The sequence below is a fragment of the Meles meles genome, chromosome 1 (genome assembly GCF_922984935.1).
Source record: "Meles meles chromosome 1, mMelMel3.1 paternal haplotype, whole genome shotgun sequence".
Classification (NCBI taxonomy): domain Eukaryota; kingdom Metazoa; phylum Chordata; class Mammalia; order Carnivora; family Mustelidae; genus Meles; species Meles meles.
Window position 1 is genome coordinate 59,818,302 of NC_060066.1, and position 19,469 is coordinate 59,837,770.

The window sequence follows — 19,469 nt, forward strand, 5'->3', positions numbered from 1 at the left end:
TTTATGTGTCATGTTAAGCCACCATAAAACCTATCCTGAAACAGATCGCACAAATGAGCAAATGAGGGGAAGAATATAAGAAAGGGAAAACAGAGAATAGGAAGATTAAAAAATTAAAACATGTCTTTTTATTGGATACAATGGCCCTTCAAAGAAGCAAAATTGATTCAATAAAATCTGCCTTTTCTTTCCACTTGTGTGTGATTTCCTGAATTAGTAAGGAGTTTTTCAGGGAAATGTTTGTTTTCCCTTAGAGGGTTCCGCTTAAATAAGAGAAGAGTAGCTGGTCTTGCTTGAACTGCTAATGAAAAAGTTCATACACGTAGAAAGAATTTAGGAAACTTTATAAAGTTGATCGAAAGAACAAGGTCCTAGGTCATTTATCTAAAATCCTCTGGTTGGAAGTATTATGTAAGAAGAAAAATGCTGTGAGGATTGTTAAAAAATGGCCTCATCGAACCATAAGAGACTATGGACTCTGAAAAACAACCTGAGGGTTTTGAAGGGTCGGGGGTGGGAGGTTGGGGCAACCTGAGGGTTTTGAAGGGTCAGGGCTGGGAGGTTGGGGGAACAGGTGGTGGGTAATGGGGAGGGCACGTTTTGCATGGAGCACTGGGTGTTGTGCAAAAAGAATGAATACTGTTATGCTGAAAAAATAAATAAAATGGAAAAAAAAATGGCCTCATGAACCCAGATGGCACGATGACTGAAATAATAACAAACAAACTTGGATGAAGAGCTATATCTCATCCAGAACTATTTGGATATACAAGGAGATCTGAGAGAAGTTCTAAATGGATATGAGGTTTCTATCTATTTGCACAGTTGATTCAAAACATGTGATTATTTGTCAACAATGGTATAACTTTCCACAACTGTTTATGAAGCTGGCGGCTAAGGCAGACAATAGTGTTTAAAACAGAGGCAGAACTTTAGAGTGAAGAGAGCATACTACTTCAGTTCAAAGACTTAAGTACTGATGAATCATTGAACACTACATATGAAACTAATGATGTATTATATATTTTCTAATAGGATTTAAATTTAAAAATAAAAAATAAAGATGTTTTCTACACACACACACACACACACACACACATTTGGTTCAGATTTAGCACTACCACTTAATAGTAGCTGGCTAGTTTTGGGTAAGTCATTTAACATTTCTAAGCTTTATTTCCCAATCCTTAAAATGGGCTAATAATAATAATACTACCTGTGATTAGTAGGTATTAATAATACAGAATGGCTACAATAATCAAGTAAGATAAAGGGTACAAAGATAACACAAATATGGTTGTTAGTGTATTTCTCCACTGTCAAATTAACCAATAAGGTATTTTGTTTAGGGTCCTAATATGGTTTTTATCATAGAATGTGGGATCTTGTATTATAACTTACCTTTCATGTTGTCCCTATCTCAATTCTATCCTTGTTGAAATTATTCAGTTTTAATAAATGGATTCAGAAATAACGGTCTTTCTCACCACTTTAATATCTTGTTTTCTAATATTCTGAAATTATAGAGTATTGACACCTGAAATGCTTCTGATGTGGGAAGAGGTATTTCTTTCCTATCAACTGGAAAAACACAATTATGTGTTTATCATACACAACATGTGTGACCTTAACCGTACCACAACTTGAAGCATCGTTCTGTTATCAGACAAAATGCCTGGCATGGCATTGCCTTATAAAGACCCAAAGCCTCTGTGATTACATGTGTTTATATATGCCAGATAATATGTCACTGAATTTATGTAGGTCTCTATTCAAAAGCAATCTATCTGGTTAATATTTCTCAAGTCACACAAACACCACCACTTCTCCAGAGCCAAGCTGCTTTATTCTGAATTCATCATATATTTTGTAAGTCCCAGTAACCAGGGTTTTGTGCTTGAGCTCATGGGCTTCGATCTCAACTTTGTAAAACACGTCAATAGCCCTCTATGTTTGGCTTGTAGTTTACAGTTTGAGTCAATTGCAAAGATTCATTGACTACTTTACTTTGAAAGCACTAATGTGGAACCAGAAAAACAAAATTTCCACACAATGCTGATTATACAAAACAAGACAGAAAGAGGGAGAGGAAAGCTGAATAAAGAAAGATGAATAAACCTGTTTATTCATCATTGGCTAATAAAGTTTTAATAATGGATTTGCTGAAATGAACCCAATCAACAGGAGCCAGATCGACTCTGTTGTTGACACACTGTCAAGGCAGCCAGCTCTGCTGAGTTCTCTGTTATCTTTGGCATCAGGTGAGGTGTTCTTATATTGGTATACTGGATGTAAAAAGCTGGAAATAGCAAACAAATCAACTGGATAATTGCATCAAAATAAATCATGGTCTTCAAACATCCAATTAGATTGTAAGAACATATTAACCAAAAAAAGTCTCAATTGATATGTAAAGAAAATACTTGTGTCAATAGCAGCTAGCTCACTCTATCCACAGAAGTGCCATTACAAACCACAGCCATAGTTATTAAAGGCCAAGAAATGTCCTTCTTATGCCCATGTATGATTAGAGCATTATTCTAAAAATTGATGAGTATAAGACACTTCCCAAACTCCAGTGGGGAGAAAAAAATTCGTAGGGATTGTAATTTCTTAAGAGCTTGATAGACACAACAATGTCACAGATGTCTTAAATGTTAAAAGCGTACATTCTTTACCAAAAACTTTTTAGAAAGAGGCAAAGTCTTTTCCTTTTTTTTTAAATTTTTATTTATTTTTTATTTCTTTTCAGTGTTCTAGAATTCATTGTTTATGCACCACACCCGGTACTCCATGCAATACGTGCCCTCCACAATACCCACCACCAGGCTCAACAAACCTCCCACCCCCGCCCCCTCCAAAACCCTCAGTTAGTTCCTTGGAGTCCATAGTCTCTAATGCAAAGTCTCTTCTGATTATTAACTGTTCAAAATGTTTATGGATAAAGGCAGAGGAATGAATGAATAACTGAATGAGTTAAGTAATTTTTAAATATAATAATTAGATTCTAATGTTTTTCTTTTTTACCAATAGAATCACTGGAATGTACAAGTAATTGAGTATAAGTTGAAAAATTTCAGCAAAAGCAATATGTTTCAGAGGAGTATTCTTTCTATACCAGTGCTAAGAAGAGAATGACCTAAGTGTGGAATGTCGTAATTACTGAGTTTGGATGTAATATTTGGCATACAAATCTCCATTCTTATCTAAGACCCCAATGTTTGGATCAAGATGTAACTTCTTAGAAATACCCTAGGCAAGAATGTCTATCAACAATGCCTCCCAGTGTATAGCCATATACTTTAGTTGAAAATGGTATGCCTTTCCTCTCAGTGTACCTCAAAGCTCAGTCCAGTCTTCTTTTTTTCATTATATTTTATTTCTTTTCAGTATTTCAGCATTCATTGTTTATGCACCACACCCAGTGCTCCATGCAATATGTGCCCTCCTTAATACCCAGCATCAGGGTCACCCAAGCCCCACCTCCCTCCCCTCTAAAAACCCTCTGTTTGTTTCTCAGAGTCCACAGTCTCTCATGGTTTATCTCCCCCTCCAATTTCCCCCAACTCACTTCTCCTCTCCATCTCCCAATGTCTTCCGTGCTATTCCTTATGCTCCACAAGTAAGTGAAACCATATGATACTTGACTCTCTCTGCTTGACTTATTTCACTTAGCATAATCTCTTCCAGTCCCATTCATGTTGATACAAAAGTTGGGTAGTCATCCTTTCTGATGGAGGCATAATACCCCATTGTATATATGGACCATATCTTATTTGTCCATTCGTCCATTGAAAGGCATCTTGGTTCTTTCCACCGTTTGGCGACAGTGGCCATTGCTGCTATAAACAATGGGGTACAGATGGCCCTTCTTTTCACTACATCAGAATTTTGGGGGTAAATACCCAGTAGTGCAATTGCAGGGTCATAGGGAAGTTCTATTTTTAATTTCTTAAGGAATCTCCACATTGTTTTCCAAAGTGGATGCACCAACTTGCATTCCCACCAACATCCTCTCCTACACATGTTGTTTACTGACTTGTTAATTTTAGCCATTCTAACTGGTGTAAGGTGGTATCTCAATGTGGTTTTGATTTGAATCTCCCTGATGGCTAATGATGATGAACATTTTCTCATGTGTCTCAGTCCAGTCTTGATTCTTAAACCCAAAGATTAATTTAGAGACAAATCTAACAAAGATGCTTTGGCCTCAATTACCTACTTTACCTTTCTACCACTTGAATTCCCTACAAAATAGTTCATAACCACAGTACTTCCTAGTCCTGCTCAAAAAGCAAAAGGACCCATGGAACACATGGACCTTACATTTGGCTTCAGACATTCACATCTAGTCTGCCAAACCTGTCATTTTCAATGAGTATTGAATATTCAGATTTTCCCCTTTTTTCATTTTATTTTTAATCCAGGCATCTGTCTAGGTCCAGTTATTAAGTAAAAGAGGACTTGCCCACATTTTCCAACCTAGATGGAGAAGTCCTAATTTTCTTTAAAGAGGCAGTATATCTTGGCTCCTTGAAATATTGGAAACCAAGATGTAAGAAAAAAGGGTGGGGCTAAGAATGTTTTAGGAAAGTAAGAACATATCTTTATTTCCCTGTGTCTCCTGAATCTTGAGTTTACATTCATCTTCCTTAAGGTATATGTTTGCTTAAATAGTTTCCTCAATTTCCAATTCCACATACCAAAACTGCTACCTCTAGGACAATTGAGACATATTTTCTTGGTGATGTTTTCCTACAAAATATCAGTAGCTAATATCAAGGACTTACCATTTGCTACACTGTACAACATTCTTTTTTTTCAAGTTTTGAGATGTAATTGACATTTAACATTGTATAAGTTTAAGATGTACAACAGGATGGTATGATATATGTATATGTTATGAAATAATTAATACCACAAGTTTAGTTAATACATCAATCACATCTGATAGTTACTGTGTGTGTGTGGTGAGAACTTTTAAGATCTATCCTCTTACCAACTTTTAAGTATACAATATAATATTGCTGACTTTAGTCATCACTACATCCCCAGGACTCACTCCTCTAATAACTGGAAATTTGTACCATTTCATCAGCTTCACCCATGTCTCTCATCTCCTGCAACTCTCTCTCTTGACAACCACCAATCTACTTTGTTTCTATAAGTACAGTTTTTTTCAAATCCCACACATAAATGAGATCATGCAGTCTTTATCTTTCTTGTTTCCCTTAGCATGACAACTTTAAGTCTCACCCATGTTGTGGCAAATATTTCATTTTTGAAAGCCAAATAATATTCGTGTGGTGGGGGGTGTGTGTGTGATGTTTTGTTTATCCAGTGGATACTGGCTCATGGTTTATCCAATGGTCACCTGACATTAAATGTTTAGGTTGTATCTATGTCTTGGCTATTACAAGTAATGCTGCAATAAATATGTGAGAGGGGTGCAGATATCTCTTCAACACAGTGATTTCATTTCCTTCAAACAAATACCCAAAAGAGGGATTGCTAGATCATATGGTAATGCTATTTTTAATTTTGGGGGGAAACTCCATACTGTCCCCACAATGGCTGTATCAGTTTATGTACCCACAAATGATGCACAAGGATGCCCTTTTTTATTTTAAAGATTTTATTTATTTATTAGACACACAGAGAGAGATCACAAGTAGGCAGAGAGGCAGGCAGAGAGAGAGGGGAAGCAGGCCCCCCTGCGGAGCAGAAAGCCCGATGCGGGGCTCGATCCCAGGACCCTGAGATCATGACCTGAGCCGAAGGCAGAGGCTTAACCCACTGAGCCACCCAGGTGCCCCAAGGATTCCCTTTTTCCACAACACTTGTTATATCTTGTCTTTTTGATAAAAAGTCATCCTAATAGATATGAGATAATATCTCATTGTGGATTTTATTTGCATTTTCCTGATGACTGATGATGGTGAGCACCATTTATTCAGATCTTTTGTTTCATTTTAGATGGATTCTTTTACTATAGAATCATATGAATTATTTTTATGTTTTAGATATAAACTCCTTGAGATATATGCTGTGCAATATGTTCCTCTATTCTGCAGCTTGTCTTTCACTTTGATGATATCTCCTTTGCAATGTACAAGGTTTTTTTTTATTTTGATGTAGTCCCATATTTCTATTTTCACTTTGTATGCTTGTGCTTTTGAAGCTGTATCTACAAAATTATTGCCAAAAATCATGTTAAGGTTTTTCCCTATTTTCTTCCTCAGGGATTGCTGTTTTTAGGTTACACTTAAGTCTTTAATCCATTTCCAGCTAATTTTTCTTAGAGGTGAAAGATAGGGATCAATTTATTCTTTTCTATATTCACTTTTCTAATCACCATTAATTGAAAACATGTATCTTTTTCCCATTCAGTATTGATTATGAAGTATTAGTTTATTTTCAGGCTCTTGATTCTGTTCTATTGGTTTTTATGTTTACTTTTTTGCCAATACCAAAGTGTTCTGATTACTCTAGCTTTGTAAAACAGTTTGAAGACAAGAAGCATGATGCCTCCAGCTTTTTTCTCCACCCCGCCCCAAGATTGCTTTAGCTATTCAGGGTCTTTCATAGTTCTGTGTGAATTTTAGGATGGTTTTCTCTACTTGTGTAAAAAATGTCTTTGGAATTTTGAAAGATGTTGCATTGAATCTATAGTTGGCTTTGAGTAGTATGGACATTTTCATAATACTAATTCTTCCAATCTATAAAAACAGGATATGTTTTCATTTATTTGTATCTCTTTCAATTTCTTTTATCAATGTTTTTATCTTTTATCAATATTTTTTTCATTGTAGAGATCTTTCACATCCTTGGTCAAATTCATTCCTAAGTATTTTTGTTTGTTTTTGATGCCTTTTAAACTGGATCTATGTATTTTTAGATAATTCATTGTGTATAAAATGTAACTAATTTTTGTATCTCAGTTTGTAATGTGTAACTTTATTGAGTTTATTTATGCTAACAGGATTTTGTTATTTTTTGTTTTGTTTTTGGTAGAGTCTTCAGGGATTTCTATACATAAGATCATGTCATATTCAAAGACCATTTTATTTTTTTTTCCATTTAGATGCCTTTTATTTCTTTTTCTTGCCTAATTTCTCTGGCTGGGACTTCAAGTACTATATTGAATAGGTGTGTTAAGTGTGGACACTCTTGTCTTGTTCCTGATTTTAGAGGAAAAGCTTTCAACTTTTACCATTAGTATTACAATAGTTTTGGGTTTGTCATATATGACCTTTATCATGTTGAAGTACATTCCTTCTATATTCAGTTTGTTGAGAGTTTTTTATCATAAGTGGATGTTAAATTTTGTCAATGTTTTTTCTGCATCAATTGAGATGATCACATAATTTTTATCTTTTATTGATGTTATATGTTTATTGATTTACATATATTAAAACATCTTTTCATCCCAAGGGTAAATCCCACTTGATCACAGTGTATGATCATTTAATATGTTGTTGAATTCAATTTGTTAGTACTGAGTTTTTTTGTATATATATATATCCATCATTCATATTGGCTGCTAGTTCTCTTGTAGTGTTCTTATCTGGCTTTGGTATCAGGATAATGTCCTCATAAAATGAATTTGGGAATGTTTCCTGCCTTTCAATGTTTTGGAAGAGCTTGGGAAGGTTTGGTGTTAATTCCTCTTTAAATTTTTGGTAGAGTTCACCAATGAAGCTAGCTGGTACTGGATTTATCTTTGTTGGGAGGTTTTTAATTATTGATTCAATCTCCTTACTCACTGATCTGTCCAGATTTTCTATTTATTCTTTTTCAGTCATGGTAGGTTGTATGTTTCTAGAAATTAATCCATTTCTTTTAGGTTGTCCAGTTTTTTGGCCAATAATTGTTCACACTTTTATGACTGTATTTCTGTGGAATCTGATGTGATGTCTCTTCTTTCATTCAGAATTTTATATGTCCTTTTTTTTTTCTTGGTTAGTCTAAATGCCAATTTCATTTATCTTTCCAAGGAACTCTTAATTTTGTGAATCTTTCCTATTGTTTTCCTGTCTCCTATTCCATTTATTTCTATTTTTTTAATTAACATATAATGTATTACTTGCCATGTATTACTTGCCCCAGGGGTACAGGTCTGTGAATCATCAGGCTTACACATTTCACAGCACTCACCATAGCACAGTGTCCATAACACAGCCACCCTATGCCTCTCCCCCCATGCCCCACCAACCCTCCATTTGTTTCCTGAGATTAAGAGTCTCTTATGGTTTGTCTCCCTCCCCATCTCATCTTGTTCCATCCTTTCCCTCCCTACCCCCCACAACCCCCCCCCGCCTCCCTAATTCCTCATGTCAGAGATATCATATGATAATTGTCTTTCTCTGATTGACTTATTTCACCTAGCATAATATCCTCTAGTTCCATCCATGTCATTGTAAATGGCAAGATTTTGTTTCTTTTGATGACTGCATAGTATTCCTCTGTGTGTGTGTGTGTGTGTGTAAACATCTTCTTTACCCATTCATCTGTTGATGGACATCTAGGTTCTTTCCATAGTTTGGTTATTATGGATATTGCTGCTATAAACATTCGGGTACACATGTACCTTTGCATCACTACATTTGTATCTTTAGGGTAAACACCCAGTAGCGTGATTGTTGGGTCCCAGGGTAGCACTATTTTCAACTTCTTGAGGAACCTCCATACAGTTTGCCAGAGTGACTGCACCAGCTTGCATTTCCACCAACAGTGTAGGAGGGTTCCCCTTTCTCTGCAACCTTGCCAGCATCTGTCATTTCCTGACCTGCTAACTGTAGCCATTCTGACTGAAGTGAGATGGTATCTCATTGTGGTTTTGATTTGTATTTCCTGATGGCAAGTGATGTGGAGCACTTTTTCATCTGTCTGTTGGTCATCCAGATATCTTCTTTGCAGAAATGTCTATTCATGTCCTCTGCCCATTTCTTGACTGGATTATTTGTTCATTGGGTGTTGAGTTTTATAAGTTCTTTAAAGATTTTGGATACCAGCCCTTTATCTGATATGTAGTTTGCAAATATCCTCTCCCATTCTGTCAGCTGCTCTTTGGTTTTGTTGACTGTTTCCTTTGCTGTGCAAAAGATTTTGATCTTGATAAAGTTCCAACAGTTCATTTTTGCCCTTGCTTCCCTTGCCTTTGGTGATGTTTCTAGGAAGAATTTCCTGTGGCTGAGAACTAAGAGGTTTCTGCCTCTGTTCTCCTCAAGGATTTTGATAGATTCCTATCTCACATTGAGGTCTTTCATCTATTTGGAGTCTATTTTTGTGTATGGTGTAAGGAAATGGTCCAATTTCATTCTTCTGCATGCTGCTGTCCAATTTTCCCAACACCATTTGTAGAAGAGACTGTCTTTTTTCTATTGGACATTCTTTCCTGCTTTGTCAAAGACTAGTTGACCCTAGAGTTGAGGGTCCATTTCTGGGCTCTCTATTCTGTTCCACTGATCTATATGTCTGTTTTTGTGCCAGTACCATACTGTCTTGATGATGACAGCTTTGTAATAGAGCTTGAAGTCTGGAATTGTGATGCCACCAACTTTGGCTTTCTTCTTCAACATTCCTCTGACTATTTGGGATCTTTTCTGGTTCCATATAAATTTTATGATTTTTGTTTCATTAATCTGAAAAAAAACTGATGGTATTTTGATAGAGATTTTATTAAATGTGTAGATTGCCTTAGGTAGCATAGACATTTTCACAATATTTGTTTTTCCAATTCATGAGCATGGAAAGTTTTTTCATTTCTTTGTGCCTTCCTCAATTTCTTTCATGAGTAGTTTATAGTTTCCAAATACAGATTCTTTGGCTCTTTGTTTAGGTTTACTCCTAGGTATTCTCTGGTTTAGGATGCAATTATAAATGGGATCAACTGCTTAATTTCTCTTTCTTCTGTCTTGCTGTTAGTGTATAGAAATGCAACTGATTTCTGTGCATTGGTTTTATATCCTGACACTTTACTGAATTCCTGTATGAGTTCTAGTAGTTTTGGAGTGGAGTCTTTTGGGTTTTCCACATAAAGTATCATGTCATCTGCAAAGAGTGAGAGTTTGACTTCTTCTTTTTTGATTCAGATGTCTTTTATTTCTTTTTGTTGTCTGATTGCTGAGGCTAGGACTTCTAGTACTATGTTGAATAGCAGTGGTGATAGTGGACATCCCTGCCATGTTCCTGAGATGATATTGAGAATGATATTCGCTGTGGGTTTTTCATAGATGACTTTGATGATATTGAGGTATGTACCCTCCATGCCTACTCTGTCAAGAGTTTTGATCAAGAAAGGATGCTGTATGTTGTCAAATTCTTTTTCAGCATCTATTGAGAGTATCATATGGTTCTTGTTCTTTCATTTCTTATTGTATTGTATCACCTTGATTGATTTGTGGATGTTGAACCAAACTTGCAGTCCAGGAATAAATCCCACTTGGTCATGGTGAATAATCCTTTTAATGTACTGTTGGATCCTATTGACTAATATTTTGGTGAGAATTTTTGCAACCATGTTCATCAAGGATATTGATCTATAATTCTTCTTTGATGGGGTCTTTGTCTGGTTTGGGGATGAAGGTAGTGCTGGCCTCATAAAATGAGTCTGGAAGTTTCTCTTCCATTTCTATCTTTGGGAACAGTTTCAGAAGAATAGGTAATTAATTCTACTTTAAATGTTTGGTAGAATTCTCCTGGGAAGTTGTCTGGACCTGGGCTCTTGTTTGTTGGGAGATTTTTGATGACTACTTCAATCTCCTTACTGGTTATGGGTCTGTGCAGGTTTTCTGTTTCTTCCTGGCTCGGCTTGGTAGTTTATATATCTCTAGGAATGCATTCATTTCTTCCAGATTGTCAAACTGGCTGGTGTAGAGTTGCTCATAATATCTCTTTTTTTAAAGATTTTATTTATTTATTTGACAGACAGGGATCACAGGTAGGCAGAGAGGCAGGTGGGGGGGGGGGGTGGGGAGGAAGCAGGCTCCCTGCTGAGCAGAGAGCCCAATGTGGGGCTTGATTCCAGGACCCTGGGGTCATGACCTGAGCTGAAGGCAGAGGCTTTAACCCACTGAGCCACCCAGGTGCCCCTCAAAATATGTTCTTATAATTGTTTGTATTTCTTTCATGTTGGTTGTGATCACTCCTCTTTCATCCATGATCTTATTAATTTAGGTCCCCTCTCTTTTCCTTACTAATTATTTCAGAGAACCAGCTACTAGTTTTGTTGATTTGTTCTACTGTTTGTTTGTTTGTTTGTTTCATTGATTTCTGCTCTGATCTTTATTATTTGCCTTCTCCTGCTCATTTAGGCTTTCTTTGCTGTTCTTTTTCCAGCTCCTTTAAGTGTAGAGTTAGCTTGTGTACTTGAGACATTTCTTGTTTCTTGAGAAAGGCTGGTATTGCTCTATACTTTCCTCTCAGGACTACCTTTGCTGTGTCCCACAGATTTTCAACCATTGTGTTTTCATTTTCATTTGTTTCCATGAATTTTTTTTAATTCTTCTTTAATTTCCTGGTTGACCCTTTCATTCTTTAGTAGGTTTCTCTGTACCTCCATGTATTTGAGTTCTTTCCAACTTTGCTCTTGTGATTAAGTTCTAGTTTCTAAGCACTGTGGTCTGAAAATATGCAGGGAATGATCCCAATCTTATGATACCAGTTGAGACCTGGTTTGTGACCCAAGATGTGATATATTCTGGAGAATGTTCCAAGTGCACTAGAGAAAAATGTGTATTCTGTTGTTTTGGGATGAAATGTTCTAAATATATCTGTGATGTCCATCTGGTTTAGTGTGTAATTTAAAACCTTTATTTCCTTGTTGATCTTTTGTTTATATGATCTGTCCATTTCAGTAAGGGGGGTGTTAAAGTCCCCTACTCTTATTATATTATTGTTGATGTGTTCCTTTGATTTTGTTATTAATTGGTTTATATAACTGGTTGCTCCTATGTTAGGGACATAGATTTTTTAAATTGCTAGATATTTTTGTTCGACAGACCCTTTAAGTATGATATGGTGTTCTTTTTCATCTCTTATAGTCTTTGGCTTAAAATCTTATTTATCTGATATAAGGATTGCAATCCTAGTTGGTTTTTTGTGTTTTTCTTTTTCTTTTTTTTTTTTTTTTTTTTGATGTCCATTAGCATGATAAATTGTTTTTCCAGCACTCACTTTAAATCTGGAGGTGTCTTTGGGTCTAAAATAAGCTTCCTGGAGACAACATATCAATGTTTTGGGTTTTTTTAATCCCTTCTAACACGCTGTGTCTTTTGATTGGGGCATTTAGCCCATTTACATTCAGGGTAACTATTGAAAGGTATGAATTTAGTGCTATTGTATTGCCTGTAAGGAGACTATCACTGTATATTGTCTCTCTTCCTTTCTGGTCTGTTACTTTTAGGCTCTCTCTTTGCTTAGAGGACCCCTTTCAATATTTTCTGTAGGCCTCATTTGGTGTTTGCAAATTCTTTTAGTTTTTGTTTGTCCTGGAAGATTTTCATCTCTCCTTCTATTTTCAATGACAGCCTAACTGTAGTATTCTTTGCTGCATATTTTTCTCATTTAGTACTCTGAATATATCTTGCCAGTCCTTTCTGGCCTGCCAGGTCTCTGTGGATAGGTCTGCTGCCAATCTAATATTTCTAACACTGTGTGTTACAGACCTCTTGTCCTGAGCTGCTTTCAGGATTTTCTCTTTGTCACTGAAACTTGTAAGTTTTACTATTAGATCACAAGTTGTGGGATGCCTAGGTGGCTCAGTTGGTTAAGCCGCTGCCTTCGGCTCAGGTCATGATCCCAGCATCCTGGGATCGAGTCACACATCAGGCTCCTTGCTCAGTAGGGAGCCTGCTTCTCCCTCTGCCTCTGCCTGCCACTGCGTCTGCTTGTGCTCACTCTCCTCTCTCTCTCTCTGACAAATAAATAAATAGATCACAAGTTGTGGACCTATTTTTATTGTTTTGAGGGGGTTTCTCTGTGCCTCCTAGATTTTGGTGCTTGTTCTCTTCACCAAATTAGTGAAATTCTCTGCTATAATTTGCTCCAATATAACTTCTGCCCCTCTCTCTCCTCTTCCTCTGGGATCCCAGTTATTCTAATATTGTTTTATCTTATGTTATCACTTATCTCTCGAATTCTCCCCTCATGGTCCAGTAGTTGTTTGTCTCTCTTTTGCTCAGCTGCTTTATTCTCCATCATTGGGTCTTCTATATCACTGATTCTCTCTTCTGCCCTATTTATCCTAGCAGTAGGAGCCTCCATTTTTTACTGCATCTCATTAATAGCATTTTTAATTTCAACTTGGTTAGGTTTTAGTTCTTTTATTTCTCCAGAAAGGGATTTTGTTTCTCCTGGGAGGGATTCTCCAATATCTTCCATGCTTTTTTTGAGCCCAGCTAGCATGTTGATAATCATCATTCTGAACTCTAGTTCTGACATATTATTAATGTCTGTATTGATTAGGCATCGGTAATGCCTCTTGTTCTTTTTGTGTGTGTGTGGTGAGTTTTTCACCTTGTCATTTTATCTAGATAAGAATAGATGAATGAGATAACAAAATACCAAAAGAGTAGCAATGAGTTGAGAAAAATATACACTAACCAAATCAGAAGAGACCTGAAACCCAGGGAAGAAGAAAGGAGGTAAAAGGGAGAAAGGGGGAAAAAAGAATGGGAATGAGTATATATATAAAATACATAAATATTATATATATTTATATATTTATAATATATAAATATAATATGTTTATAATATATATTATATGTTTATTATATATTATATATTTATAATATATAATAATATATAATGTAATTATATTAAAATATAATTATAATATAATATATAATATATATATTATAAATATATATATATATATATATATATTAGACTCATGAATAGAACAGAGTGACACACTTGATTTTAGGTATATTTTGGTCAGTTAGAAGAAACTACTTCCCAAAATTTTAAAAAAAGAAAAACTTATACATACACAAAAATAAGGGGTGGAATATGAACGTAAAGATGAAAACTTAAAAAGATTCTATAAAAGTAATTTATAAGATAAGAAGTTGGTTGAAAAAAGAAAGGAAAAAAAGAAGGAAAGAATGTGATTAGGCTGGACACTAGAAAAAAGCCATTCACTAGATTTAGGGTATATTTTGATGTATTAGAAGAAACTGTATCCCAAAATTTTAAAGAAAAAGTATATATGTATACAAAAAAAAAAAGGATAATTACAATGAAGGGATAAAATATGATTATAACAGTGAAAATTTAAAAAGATTTTTAAAACATTATTGGTAATATAAAATAGTTAAAATGTTAAAATAGGAAAGAGGAAAATTTTTGAATAATAGATTAAGTAAAAAATAAAATTTTAAAAATTAACTTTGAAAGACTAAAGGATCATGGGGAATAGTCATAAATTCTATGTGTTGCTTCCCCCTAGCTCCAGAGTTCTGCAGTTTTCATTGATCGATGAACTTGTTCTTGGCTGGATGTTCTTGCTGATCTTCTGGGGGAGGGGTCTGTTGCACTGATTCTCAAATGTCTTTGCCTGAGGCAGAATTGCACCACACTTGCTTGGGGCCAAGCTAAGTAATCTGCTCGGGTTTGCTCTCCGGAGCTTTTGTTCCCTGAATGCTTTCCATACAGCTTTGGAGGGCAGGAATGAATATGGTGGCCTCCCAATCTCTGGTGCCAGAGGAGCCGAGAGCGTAGGGCCCCACTCCTCAATGTGCCCTCAGAGAAGAGCAGTCAATCCCTCCCAACTCCCTCATCTCCAGCTGCAGTCCAAGCTCACCTGGCCTATGGCCAAGTGTTTCTATCTCTGGCAAACAACCTTGTTTGGAATCTTCAAACCCAGCAGACTCTGGCAGCATGATTCCATGCTGCTGCTTCCAGAGGGGGAAAGAGGGAGTCTCTCTGGATCTGCCACTTTTGGGGTCCCTTCTTGAAGAGTAGTGGCCAAACTGTGCCTTGGATCACAGTTTAAGGTCATCCAGAGCTGAGAGCCCACTCTTGGCTCCGTTTCTGCAGCCAACTTCCCCACCCTGATACCTGGGAGCTCTGCCACATTCAGACACCCCTGGTCTTTTTGTGTCCCCAAAGGTCCTGAGACCACATTGTCCCCATGAGAGCTCCACCACCCACTCAGTCTCAGGAGTGAAATCCCTCAGTGGAGCAGACCTCTTAAAGGTCCAATTTTGTGCTCCACTGCTCTCTCATTTGCCAGGAGCTGGCCACACACCCCCCCCCAAGGTCTATTTCCCTGTCACTTCAGATTCATTTCTCCACGTGTCCTACTTTCTGGAAAGTGGTCAATTTTCTGTTCCTAGGATTGCTGATCTTCTTCTCTTCTATCTCCTGGTGAATTTGTAGGCATTCAGAATGGTTTGATAACTATCTAGCTGAACTCCTGGGACATGAGGACATTTCAGTCTCCTACTCCTCCATCATCTTGCTTAGTCTTTACCCATTTATTTCTATTCTAATTTATATTATTCCTCCCCCCATCTGCTAGCTTTGGGCTTAGTTCATTTTTCCTTTTCCAATTCCTTAAGGTGTGATGTAAAATTGTTTGAGATCTTAATTTTTTTTTTGATGTATGTGTTTATAGCTTTAAACTTCCCTCTTAGAATTGCTTTTGATACAACCCATAAGTTTTGGTATATTGTGTTTCTATTTTTCTTTATCTCAGGAAATCTTTTATTTTCTTCTTGATCTCTTCCTTGATCCATTTGTTATTCAGAAGTGTTATGTAATTTATATGTATTTATAGATTTCCAGCTTTCCTCAGTTTATTGATTTTTAGTTTCATACTGTTGTGGTTGGAAAAAACACTTGACACAATTTCTATCTTCTTGAATTTATTGAGACTTTTTTGTGGCATAACATATGATCTATCCTAGAATATGTTCTGTGTCCTTACAAGAAGAATGTGTAGCTTTCTGTTGCTGGATAATGTTCTGTATATGTCTGTTATATCCATTTGCTTTATATTGTTGTTCAAATTCATTGGTTCTCTCTCTGAATGACCTATCATTGGTAGTAATGTATTAAAGTCTTTGACTATTATTGTATTGTTGTTTATTAGTATTAGTTTATTTATATTTCTTAGTATTTTCTTTGTATATTTAGGTGTTCTGATGTTGGGTGCATAAATACTTACATTATTACATCTTCTTGATGGATTGACCCCTTTATTATTATATAATTGCCTTCTTTTTCATCAATCATTTTTAACTTAAAGTCTGTTTTGTCAGGTTTTTTTACTTTTTTGAAGATCCTTTGTTCCTTGCTTCTTGTCTTACTTATTTTAAGCTGTAAGAACTTCAATAGCATACAGAAACTTTATACTTTTACCTCCTCTTATTTCAATTTATTCATATTACAATTTCCATTTTTAATATGATGTATTTAATAACAAGTTATTATAGTATAGTTATCTTTAATACATTTGTTTTTTATGTTTTCAAGTTATGATTTATGCACCACCATTATAATATTAGAGAATCTGGCTTTGACTACATATTTACTTTAACTAGTAAGTTTTATACATTCATAAGTTTTTATAAAATTAATTAGTATTATTTTATTTTAGTTTGAAGAACACCCTTTCATATTTCTTGTAAGGTGGTTCTAGTCGTTACAGACTCTCTCAGCTTTTGTTTGGGGAAGGCTTTATCTCTCTTTCATTTCTGTAAAGGACAGTTTTCCTTGATGTAGTCTTTCAGTCAGAGTTTTTTCTTCCAGTATTTTGAATATGTCGTTCTACTTTCTCCTGGTCTGCAAAGTTTATTTTGATAGTCTTAAGAAGGCTCCTCTGTATATAATGAGTCAATTTTGTCTTACTGCTTAAAATTTTTCCTTTTATCTTTGACTTTTAATAATTTAATTATAACATGTTTCTTTGTGGCCCTTTTGCTTTCAACCTGTTTGGAATCTTTTGGGCTGATGAGTCTGGATGTCTGTTTCTCTGCTCAGGTTTCAGCCATCATTGCTTTAAATAGACTTTCTGTCCTCCATTATTGGTTTAAATAGACTTTATCCTTTCCTCTAGTCTAGTTTCCTATAACGTGTACATGATTTCTGTTTGTTGTATTCCATAACTCCTGTAATCTTTCTCTTTTGCATTCTTTTTTCTTTTTATACACTTGACTGGATAATTTCAATGATCTACAAGTTCAATATTTTTTTCTGTTTTTTTGGATCTGCTATTTAATTTCTCTATTGATATCTGCAATATAGTCATTGAGTCTTCAGCTCTAAGATTTGTTTAAGTATTTTTATTGATGATTTTTACTTTGTTGTTAAACTTATTTTGTTTATGCATTATTTTCCTAATTTCATTTAGTTGTCTGTACAATTTTGTAGTTTACTGAATTTCTTTTTTTTAATATTTTATTTATTTATTTGACAGACAGAGATCACAAGTAGGCAGAGAGGCAGGCAGAGAGAGAGGAGGAAAGAGGCTGCTTGTGGAGCAGAGAGCTTGATGTGGGGCTCAATCCCAGGACCCTGGGATCATGACCTGAACTGAAGGCAGAGGCTTTAACCCACTGAGCCACCCAGGTGCCCCAGTTTACTGAATTTCTTTATCAACATGGACGGGACTGGAAGAGATTATGTTGATTGAAATAAGTCAAATAGAGAGAGTCAATTATCATATGGTTCACTTATTTGTGGAGCATAAGGAATAACACGGAGGACACTGGGAGATGGAGAGAAGAAGTTAGTTGGGGAAAATTGGAGAGGGAGACAAACCACGAGAGACTGTGGACCCTGAAAGACAAACTGAGGGTTTTGGAAGGGAGGTGGGGGATGAGCCTGGTGGTGAGTACTGTGGAGGACACATATTGCAAGGAGCATGGGTGTGGTGCATAAACAATGAATTTTAGAGCACTGAAAAAATATTTTTAAATAAATAAAAATTTAAAAATAAAAATAAATTTAAAGAAAGATGATATTCTATATTCAGAGATTCCAAATTCATAGATCTCCATTTCTTTAGGGTCAGTTATCAGAGTTTTATTATTTTCCTTTGGTGGTATAACCAAAGGAAAGGTGGTATAAAAAGTCAGGTATAACCTGATTTTTCATGATCCCATATCTTTGCATTGATATCTATGCACTTGAATAAGCAATCTCCTCTTCCTGACTTTACAGGCTTACTATGACAGAAAAAGACCTTCATGAATCAGCTCAGCATGTGGCACTCCATGAGTCAACTGGCAGCATCCACAGGTAGGGTGGTTTCATAGTGGGGTCTCTAGTTAAGCAAGCCCACTGCCTATTTTCTAAGGTGGGAAATGGTGCTGCTGGCTGAGCTCCATGTTCAAGAGGAGCCACTAGGTGAGCTGTCTAATCAGGCAGGGCTGCTGATTCTGCTTTACTAGCTAAGTAGTACATTCACATGTAGTTGGGTGAAGTTGTAAGCTATGATCCCTGGCAGGGCAGTGCTACTGGTTGGACTCTGAAGTTGGGCAGTGCTTTGATCTGGACTCCACAAATGCTTCTGGCTGGGTGAGGGCTCAAACTATGCTACCTATCTGTGTGGTGCTGTTGGCTGGACTCTGTGTTCATGCAGGGCCACAAGCAGAGCTCCATGGTCAGACAGGGGCCTCAGGCCTTGCTCTGTGATCAGGTGGGGTCACAGACTGTGACCCAAAGTTGGGCTGTGCTACAGCTGCCCTGTGATAAGTTAAAATTGGCTGAGCTCTGTTGTAAGGTAAAGTCACTTGCCAGGCTCTCTGTGCACATAGGTTTTCCAGCAGTTGGGTGATACTAGAAACTAAGCTCCACAGTAGGGTAGGGTCAAAATCTAGACCCTGGTCAGGTAGGGCAGCAAACTATGCTCTGTGATTAGAAGGGATCACTACTTGGGCTTTTTGCCTGGGTGAGCCCATAGCAACTGACCACAGCCATGTGTTGGTCTTCATTGCTGAGTAGGGCTATAATCTGGTCTCTATGGCTGGGCAATATCATAGGCTGTGCTCTGAGTCTTACCAGGGTCACTGTTTAGCATCCCTGATTATGCAGGGCTAGAGGCTCAACAGTTAGAAAGGGTTGCTGATTTGGCTCTCTGCCCAAGCAGGGCTGAAGGATGGACTTCACAGCTACCCAGGTTCTCTGGCCAGGTTTTCTGGTCAGGCAGAATTAGAAACTATACTTCACAAGGACAAATTCTGTACCTAAACTTTAATATTTGTTGACTGTAAACTTAGGTAATATTAGAAACAAACATTAAAAAAGAGTAAAATATATCAGTATCCAAATAGAGGACATTATGTCTTAGCTGAGAAGAGAGAAGAGACATGTTATGGTTATCATCCTGCAGGTAATAATTTTATACATAGTCAAATCCATGACAAAAATCAAAACATCCTAAACTAAGTAGTGAAGCCATTTATAAGTCCTGACCATGTTTAGCCTTAAAAGTACATTACATTCCTTTCTCTGTTTTG